We start from the raw sequence: 10,496 nt of genomic DNA on the forward strand, positions 1-10,496 counted from the left end.
CTGTGTCCATCATGGTGAGTACTGTGTCCATCATGGTGAGTACTGTGACCATCATGGTGAGTACTGTGTGGGGCTACTGTGTCCATCATGGTGAGTACTGTGTCCATCATGGTGAGTACTGTGTCCATCATGGTGAGTACTGTGTCCATCATGGTGAGTACTGTGTCCATCATGGTGAGTACTGTGTCCATCATGGTGAGTACTGTGTCCATCATGGTGAGTACTGTGTCCATCATGGTGAGTACTGTGTCCATCATGGTGAGTACTGTGTCCATCATGGAGAGTACTATGTGGGGCTACTGTGTCCATTATGGTGAGTACTGTGTGGGAGACTACTGTGTCCATCATGGTGAGTACTGTGTCCATCATAGTGAGTACTGTGTGGGGGACTACTGTGTCCATCATAGTGAGTACTGTGTGGGGGACTACTGTGTCCATCATGGTGAGTACTATGTGGGGCTACTGTGTCCATTATGGTGAGTACTGTGTGGGAGACTACTGTGTCCATCATGGTGAGTACTGTGTCCATCATAGTGAGTACTGTGTGGGGGACTACTGTGTCCATCATGGTGAGTACTGTGTCCATCATAGTGAGTACTGTGTGGGGGACTACTGTGTCCATCATGGTGAGTACTGTGTGGGGCTACTGTGTCCATCATGGTGAGTACTGTGTTGGGCTACTGTGTCCATCATGGTGAGTACTGTGGGGGACACTACTGTGTCCATCATGGTGAGTACTGTGTGGGAGACTACTGTGTCCATCATGGTGAGTACTGTGTGGGAGACTACTGTGTCCATCATGGTGAGTACTGTGTCCATCATGGTGAGTACTGTGTCCATCATGGTGAGTACTGTGTGGGGCTACTGTGTCCCTTATGGTGAGTACTGTGTCCATTATGGTGAGTACTCTGTGGGGCTACTGTGTCCATTATGGTGAGTGCTGTGTCCATCATGGTGAGTACTGTGTCCATTATGGTGAGTACTCTGTGGGGCTACTGTGTCCATTATGGTGAGTGCTGTGTCCATCATGGTGAGTACTGTGTGGGGCTACTGTGTCCATCATGTGGACAATAAGGTCACCTGCTGCAGGAGGACAACAAGGTCACTTGCTGCAGGAGGGACCACAAGGTCACTTGCTGCAGGAGGACAACAAGGTCACCTGCTGCAAGAGGACAACAAGGTCACCTGCTGCAGGAGGACAACAAGGTCACCTGCTGCAGGAGGGACCACAAGGTCACTTGCTGCAGGAGGGACCACAAGGTCACTTGCTGCAGGAGGACAACAAGGTCACTTGCTGCAGGAGGACAACAAGGTCACCTGCTGCAGGAGGGACCACAAGGTCACCTGCTGCAGGAGGGACCACAAGGTCACTTGCTGCAGGAGGGACCACAAGGTCACTTGCTGCAGGAGGACAACAAGGTCACTTGCTGCAGGAGAACAACAAGGTCACTTGCTGCAGGAGGACAACAAGGACACCTGCTGCAGGAGGGACCACAAGGTCACTTGCTGCAGGAGGGACCACAAGGTCACTTGCTGCAGGAGGACAACAAGGTCACCTGCTGCAGGAGGGACACCAAGGTCACTTGCTGCAGGATGACAATAAGGTCACCTGCTGCAGGAGGACAACAAGGTCACCTGCTGCAGGAGGACAACAAGGTCACCTGCTGCAGGAGGGACCACAAGGTCACTTGCTGCAGGAGGGACCACAAGGTCACTTGCTGCAGGAGGACAACAAGGTCACCTGCTGCAGGAGGGACACCAAGGTCACTTGCTGCAGGAGGACAACAAGGTCACTTGCTGCAGGAGGGACCACAAGGTCACTTGCTGCAGGAGGACAATAAGGTCACCTGCTGCAGGAGGACAACAAGGTCACCTGCTGCAGGAGGACAATAAGGTCACCTGCTGCAGGAGGACAACAAGGTCACCTGCTGCATCAGGGACAACAAGGTCACCTGCTGCAGGAGGACAACAAGGTCACCTGCTGCAGGAGGGACCACAAGGTCACCTGCTGCAGGAGGACAACAAGGTCACCTGCTGCAGGAGGGACCACAAGGTCACTTGCTGCAGGAGGACAACAAGGTCACCTGCTGCAGGAGGGACCACAAGGTCACTTGCTGCAGGAGGACAAAGTTATACACGAGTAATACAGAGACAACGTAGTCAAAATTTCACCAATGACTTGAGGAAGTTGTCCTGCCTCAGCTTTCATTAGCTGGTCATCCATTCAGTAAGCTCGTCTGCTGACCCTGCTGACTGCTGACCCTGCTGACTGCTGACCCTGCTGTCTGCTGACCCTGCTGTCTGCTGTCCCGGCTATCTGCTGCATAATTTCTTTCAGCTATTTTTTCTTTTTCTTTCTCGATAAATTATTGTCCTCAATTAACTAAGCCATTCTTGGCTCATTTGGTAAATGTTTTGTTAAATATTAAATTTACTTGCTGAAGCTGACCTTGTGTTTGGGTGTGAAGATGTTGGTGCCGCTGCTGGGTCCCTGCTTCGGGGTGCTGTTCTCCCGCTTCCTGCTGCAGGAGGGCAGCTCCTCCACCACCACCGCCTGGATCTTCAACGTCCAGTGCTTCGTCTGGAACATGATGGGCCCTCGTCGTCAGGCCGCTGGCCAAGGAGTTCGGGTGGAGGAACATCGCCATCAAGGGCGTCCTCCTCACGTCCGTCTCTGTCATCATGTCAGCCTTCACGCCCTCAGCGGAGTTCCTCTTCTTCTCCTTCTCCCTGCTGAGTGGTAAGTTCCCTGCTGAGTGGTAAGTTCCCTGCTGAGTGGTAAGTTCCCTGCTGAGTGGTAAGTTCCCTGCTGAGTGGTAAGTTCCCTGCTGAGTGGTAAGTTCCCTGCTGAGTGGTAAGTTCCTGTTGAGTGGTAAGTTCCCTGCTGAGTGGTAAGTTCCCTGCTGAGTGGTAAGTTCCCTGCTGAGTGGTAAGTTCCCTGCTGAGTGGTAAGTTCCCTGCTGAGTGGTAAGTTCCCTGCTGAGTGGTAAGTTCCCTGCTGAGTGGTAAGTTCCCTGTTGAGTGGTAAGTTCCCTGCTGAGTGGTAAGTTCCCTGTTGAGTGGTAAGTTCCCTGCTGAGTGGTAAGTTCCCTGTTGAGTGGTAAGTTCCCTGTTGAGTGGTAAGTTCCCTGTTGAGTGGTAAGTTCCCTGCTGAGTGGTAAGTTCCCTGCTGAGTGGTAAGTTCCCTGCTGAGTGGTAAGTTCCCTGTTGAGTGGTAAGTTCCCTGCTGAGTGGTAAGTTCCCTGCTGAGTGGTAAGTTCCCTGCTGAGTGGTAAGTTCCCTGCTGAGTGGTAAGTTCCCTGCTGAGTGGTAAGTTCCCTGCTGAGTGGTAAGTTCCCTGTTGAGTGGTAAGTTCCCTGCTGAGTGGTAAGTTCCCTGCTGAGTGGTAAGTTCCCTGCTGAGTGGTAAGTTCCCTGCTGAGTGGTAAGTTCCCTGTTCGAGTGGTAAGTTCCCTGCTGAGTGGTAAGTTCCCTGCTGAGTGGTAAGTTCCCTGCTGAGTGGTAAGTTCCCTGCTGAGTGGTAAGTTCCCTGCTGAGTGGTAAGTTCCCTGTTAAGTGGTAAGTTCCCTGCTGAGTGTAAGTTCCCTGTTGAGTGGTAAGTTCCCTGCTGAGTGGTTAAGTTCCCTGCTGAGTGGTAAGTTCCCTGCTGAGTGGTAAGTTCCCTGCTGAGTGATAAGTTCCCTGCTGAGTGGTAAGTTTCCTGCTGAGTGGTAAGTTCCCTGCTGAGTGGTAAGTTCCCTGTTGAGTGGTAAGTTCCCTGCTGAGTGGTAAGTTCCCTGCTGAGTGGTAAGTTCCCTGCTGAGTGGTAAGTTCCCTGCTGAGTGGTAAGTTCCCTGCTGAGTGGTAAGTTAGGTTCCTTCTCCCTGCTGAGTGGTAAAGATATGTTCCCTACACCATGGAGGGTCCCACACTACACCGTGGGAGTGTGACCCTCTCCCTACACCATGGGAGGGTCCCTCACTACACCATGGGAGTGTGTACTCCTTAAGGATAATTATACTAACCCAGAACGAGCTGTCACACTTTTAGTTAAAACATTGTTGGACTTACCATCCACAGACGGATCATCTGACTCACTCCAAGCCTTTAGATTAGAGCTTGAGTCATTACTCAAAACACTCAAATTTAAGATCGATCTAAATGGAGCAGACTGGTTAAAAGAAAAGTTATTGTAAGACGCAAATTAATCAGTGAAACACTGGATAAGTTGTGTACCATGCTTAACAAAGCTTCCCTGACGGTTCAGGAGATTACAAAAGGTTAACGCTCTGTTATAGAACGACAGAGAGCAAACACAGATGGTAAATCACATCTAAATCTTCGTTAACCACCCACTGTATATCACAGAGTACACACAGTACTCCAAATAAACCTTCTACCTCCACTCCAAGGTGGAAGCAAGGCAGAGTGGGAACATATGCAGTGGGTCCTTTCAAACCTACCGTTACTGTATCACCCAAGGCAGTGGCTCCTGAAGGTTCTGTAAAATGGATGACGTGTTTGTTCTTTGATGAAGAACATTCCATATAACACTGTACTACTAACCCTGATCGTGCTACACGTGTAAAACAACTCAAGGAGTTGCATAAATGCACTAAGTGTATAAGGTCACATAACCCCATTACCTGTGTAACCCAAATATTCACCTGCAATAGGTGCAATAAGAGTCAATACCATGCAGCTCTCTGTGGGGACACAAGACCAAGGTCTCCCTAACCCCAGGTGCAGGGAGAAACTTCCACTACAATACAGTTGTGTAAAGTACGTCAGGATGTAAGAATCCTTTCAACAAAGTCTGATAATAACACAGCTTTACCCATTGCTGAACTACTCATCAAAAACAGAAGGTCCAAGGTAACCACTCGTGGGTTATTTGACCAAGGATCCCAAAAAGACATTTGTCACACAGAAAGTGGCAGACACCTTAAAACTAAAACCCGTTCGACAGGTGAAACTAGACATATCAAGATTCCTGACCAACTCAAGAACCCAAGTGTATAAAGTGGTCCAACTATTAATATGTTTAGGTAGTTATGCCCAAATGGTACAGGCCATTGTGGTAGACAAAATCCCATCTGTCCTATATGTTTATGGTCTAGGTCCAACAGCCAAATTCCTACAGGGAAAGGGAATTAATTTGGCTGATAACAATATAACATCTGATCACCTCTCAAACATGGGATTCCCTCGTAGGTGCAGACTATTACCATAAATTCATCACTGGAAGTACAAAACGGCAGGGAATGAACCTGTTATTGTCTGTGGGAGGCAATTTGCTCACTGGCCCAGTATTGAGTCTGAAGCAGCCCACACCTGTAGACAGCCAACAAGTCAACCCAGTGAAGGTTGCATGACTAGGTGAAGAACAGTCACCACTCAAATTCATAGATATGTCTGAAGATGAGCCTGATCCCTCAGTACATAAATTATGGGATCTAGCCACCTTAGAGATAGTCCCATAACAACTTAGTCCAGATGGTGACTGGACTTACAAACAATACCTGGACTCAGTTATCTACAGGGACAACCAATACTGAGTCAGGGTACCATGGAAGCTGAATCATCTTCAGCTGCCAGTAAACCATTTCATGGTACAAAACCAATTAAGGTCTCAGGTGATGTGCTTAAATAGACAACCTGAATACTTGAAATTGTACCATGGTATAATCCAATAACAACTCGATAACAAATTCATCGAGGTTGTAACTAATGATGACCCTAAGGAAGGACATTATTTGACGCACCATCCAGTACTGAAAAATTCAGCTACTACCCCACTAAGTCTAGTATTTAACTGCAATGTCAAAACCAGGCAGAATAGTGTCTCATTGAATGATTGCCTTCAAAACTGGCCCTATCCTGACACAAAGGCTGTATGAAGTGCTGTTAAAATCCCATATAGGGACTTGTGTACACACGACTGATATAAGTAAGGCATTCCATAGGGTAGGTCTCCAAGAAGAAGACCGTACCTACACAAAGTTCCTATGGATCAAGGATCTTAATGATCCAAACAGTGAATTGATTGCATACAGGTTTGCTTGAGTTTTGTTTGAAGCTACTTCTTCACCGTTTGAGCTTAGAGCAACCTTATACATGCACTTGAAGGAGTCAAATAGCCCAAATAAAACTGAAATTAGCAACAACCTGTATGCAGACAATTTCCAAGGAACAACCAACAGTGAAGAAAGGCTGCTGAATATATACCAAGAGGCCACACGAGAGTTGTTGGGAGCAAATATGCCCTCTCAAGTTGTGGGTCTCCAATAATACCAACTTAATTAAAACAACTGACCGAAGCAGAATTTCCCAATTACAAAGTTCTCCAGAAGACAAAGGAACTAGGTGTCGAACGGAATACAACTTCGAATCAGTTGACCATCATAACGGTGGAACCAGGTACCACCAATCTAACAATGAGGAAACTACTATCCCAAGTCAGCAAACTCTTCATCCCCATGGGACTATTAAGTTCCATATTAATAAATGGGAAGTTGATAATGCAGCAGTTCTGGCAACAGAAGATAGACTGGGATGGTCCACTAACACCGGCCTTGCAAGAAAAGTGGTAGGGGCTAGTGAAGGATCTAAGTATCCTAGAGTCTGTCAAGTTCCCTCGGAACATAGTACATCAGATTCGACCAATTAAGCTACATGTTCTGTGATGCCTCAGGAAAGGCTTATGGCAGAGTAGCCTACCTAATATCAGATGAGGCAAGCCAAAAATGCTCACAGCAAAGGCCAGGGTGGCACCATTGAAAAAACGGTCATTGCCCCAACTGGAGTTAACAGCCCAACTGCTAGAAGTAAGATTGGCTCATTATCTGATCAATGTCTTAAGTAACATCCACATTGAAGAAGTGTTATGGTAAGATAATGAGGCAGTACTACAATGGGTGAGAAATATCAACAGTAAAATTCTTTACATGAGTAACCTCTTAAAGAAAATCAGAGAGTTATCAGCAGGGTACAAACTGAGATATGTACCCACCAAAGAGAATCCAGCTGATTATCTGTCTAGAGGCCTAACTTTACAGCAATTAACAAAAGCAGAGAGACGTGGTTCAATGGACCTCAGTGGCTAGTCAGTGACCAGTGGCCTGAACAAAAGCCACAAGTCATTGTGACTAATATCACTGCTCCCACTGAGAATCCAGAATCACCTTAGACTTTGGTAATTGATCCTAATCGGTACTCTGAACTTGTTACGGTATCGATACCATCGCTGGAGTATGGAGTGGCGATTTCAGCTCCATCTATGGATCTGCACTCTAACTCCCTAGTATTGGGTGCTACGCAGACAACGCCAACTATTGGTGGTGGCGTGGTATCAGTAAAAGGCTCCGGTTTCCTGCCTCGGTTAGAAGAGGAGGTCGATGATGATCACCTCTGGTGGGTGGCATATCGAGATCAACGCCATCTTGGTTGTGGCTACAAGTTACAATTTTACTTCCCAGGTGGGTGGCGTTATCCTACGGGCACCCAGTGTACTGTCCGACAAGTTAATGACGTTTTGTGTTCATAGAGGTGAAGTAAGCAGGCCGATTGTGCTAACGAGGGCAGTTCAAGAACTCTTAACCTGGTCCTGTGAGAGGACGAAGTGGCTGCCATCGGTTATTGCAGTGTGTTAGCTGCTGGTTTATGCAGTGTTGAATGGGCCGATATACCCGGGAATTGTCCAGGAAGAGCTACGCGACAGCAGTGTTGCGTCTGTTGAGAAGTGCTGCTAACGAGCTGCTAGAGACTTCTGCCAGGGTGTTAGCTACCTATGTATGCGATTCTTTGAGACCCCTGTCAGCGTCTTGCTGAAACCCTCTGCCAGTGTGTATCTGGAGAGCAGAGGTGGGGTATTGGCACATCGTGAAGATACAGTGTCATGGACTGGCCCATGCTGTAGAAGGTGAACTCGCCAGTGTTTGCCATTAGGCGTGGACGACGTGTACCTGGAAAGTGGATTCACCGGTATTAATAAACACTGCCGATGTATTGTCCAGAGTGAAAGAGACACTTTGTAAATACGTGTAGTAATACTTTAATATATTATATATAGTGGTGAAAGTGCTAATATATTGGTGAAGGTGTGATAGTGTATTGTTTATCCCCCCTTTTATTCTTTACACTAATACCTTACAGCCAGTTCTTAAAAGCTTACCACCGACTTAGGGTGGAGATAGAGGAGGTTATAACAGCAAGAAACCGGTTACTGGCCCCAAAGTGTCCATAACAGAACTGAACGAAACTACTAGGTGTCACACAAGTGGTGTTTGATTTCCTAAAGAATATGAGAATCAACTGTCCTTTCCCTAGTCCCCCAAAGTACTGGGTCAAAAGACCCCAAACAGATATATACAGGATGGATTTTGAAAAGCTCCTTAATAAAATACTGAATGATATGGGTCTCTGGTTTGACCTGAACAGTTATAATAAGGTGTAGGGCCACTTGAAGCATGCCAACACAGACCAGGAAGAAAAAAATATCCGACACCACATAGTAAGTTAGCTAATTGTGTTAAACATACACAAAAACAGCACTCTGTTGGGGGGGGGGGGGTACTAGATACCCTCACCGATCTAAGATAACAGTTCTGGCTTCCTCAAGGTCGCCAAACTGTAAAATCTATAATAAAATCCTGTGTAATCTGTTGAAGGTACGACGCTCAGAAGAACTTCGGAAACCCTCTCCAGGTATTTCCAGTTATGCTCTCCAGATGATTAGAGGTGTGTGTCTAAGGTTCTTTACATCTTATTTTTGTCAAACCGTTTATTTGTTTGAGTGATGTGTTTACTTGAGTTATCCTTGCAGGTGTGGGCGGGGGCGTGGTGGTGTGCATGTGCTTCATCATAGTCCCTATGTACTTTGACCGCCGGCGAGGGCTGGCCAACGCTGTCATGATGGCTGGGGTGTGCACGGGGCAGATCGTGGGTCCGCCCTTCGTCCGTCTCCTGCAAGACGTGTACACCTTCAAGGGCGCCACTCTCATCCTCGGTGCTCTCATGCTCAATGCTCTCGTCGGCGCAGCATTTTTCCACCCGGTAGAGTGGCACATGAGGCCGGCGTGTGACGGTACTGGTGAGTGGCTGAGTGGTGGAACAAGTCTTACATTACCAGAAGTCATTGTTAAAAAGAAGGAAGTTATAGACACAGCATGGAAGGGCTCCTGCCAGTCACTGTGCAGTGCGAGAGGTGTGGGAGGCCCCACCAGTGGACGCCAAGGTGAGAGAGGGGATTGAAGCACCACCAGTGGAAGCCACAGCCCTCTCACTCCCCTCGCTCAATAAAACTGGCATCACTACCGCACTCCAGAACGGATCACAGATGACTAGTGTCGATCACGAGGAAGGGAAGCAGCGGACAGGCTTGGGGGAGCTGGCACTGCGTGTAGCCCACAACATCCTTAGTGATTTGAGAATATTCCGTTCAACCGCGAGCGGTGATTATTTCCCTCGGGTGTACATTCTTCATCAATGGCTACTATAACTTTATAATGATGGTTCCTTCGCAATGCTAAGAGCCGGCCACACGCTGGAGGATGCGGCCTGGTGCATATCAGTGTCAGCGGGCTGTAATCTCTTGTGCAGGATACTGATGTCTGCGCTCTCAGACTCCCCAAGGTTCAACATGAGGGCTGCCTACATGGCCGGCCTCGCTGCTACTGCTGCCGCTATTTTCAGTAAGACATATTTGTTTATACGACTTGTTCTTATAATGGTTCGTCTGTCTTACATGCAAATAAATATATATATATATATATATTATATATATATATATATATATATATATATATATATATATATATTATATATATATATATATATATATATATATATATATATATATATATATATATATATATATATATAATATATATATATATATTATTAAATATAACCAAAAAAGTAAGATTAATAATTCTAACACGAATTTTCTCGATCTTTCTTACGTTTCTTTTCACTGTTGATTGTAATTCAAAGATCAATTCTCCAAAATTCATTTTTATTTCTAGTTTGACGCGACACTTGAGCGCGTTTCATAAAACTTATTACATTTTCAAAGACTTTAGTTACACAAACACACACAACTTTAACTGAATAGAGCTTAAACATCTTTCGAGTTTTTATACCTACATTTGGGTGAAGTGAGATGTTACAATAGTTTTGGATGAGGTGAAAATGTACTCACAAAATGTACGGTATGGTAAACAACACAGCTCAATTCCAATGCAATGTCACACAAAAATAATTAAATCAAAATGAAAATAAATCAAAATCTATGAAAATTCAATTTGTCAATGCAATTGGAAACATTGAAATTGAATCGTAACATATATAGTATAGCATGCATCATCTGTTGCTCTTACGTGCAACAGATGATGCTGTTTTTTGAAAAAAAGAATGTTTTTACCTGTCACAGGTGTGGCATCTATACTTATACTTACGAAATTAATGGTATGGTAAACAACATAACTGAATTCCAACACAATGTCACAAAATAATTTA

General features: G+C 46.0%; 1 pseudogene; it reads left to right on the forward strand.

The window, feature by feature from the left end:
* The window catches only part of LOC138349811 (monocarboxylate transporter 12-B-like), a 34,324-nt pseudogene extending 24,654 nt beyond the window's left edge, over positions 1-9,670 (forward strand).
* The last annotated feature ends 826 nt before the right edge of the window (positions 9,671-10,496 follow it).

The sequence above is a fragment of the Procambarus clarkii genome, chromosome 79 (genome assembly GCF_040958095.1).
Source record: "Procambarus clarkii isolate CNS0578487 chromosome 79, FALCON_Pclarkii_2.0, whole genome shotgun sequence".
In the NCBI taxonomy this organism is placed as follows: Eukaryota; Metazoa; Arthropoda; class Malacostraca; order Decapoda; family Cambaridae; genus Procambarus; species Procambarus clarkii.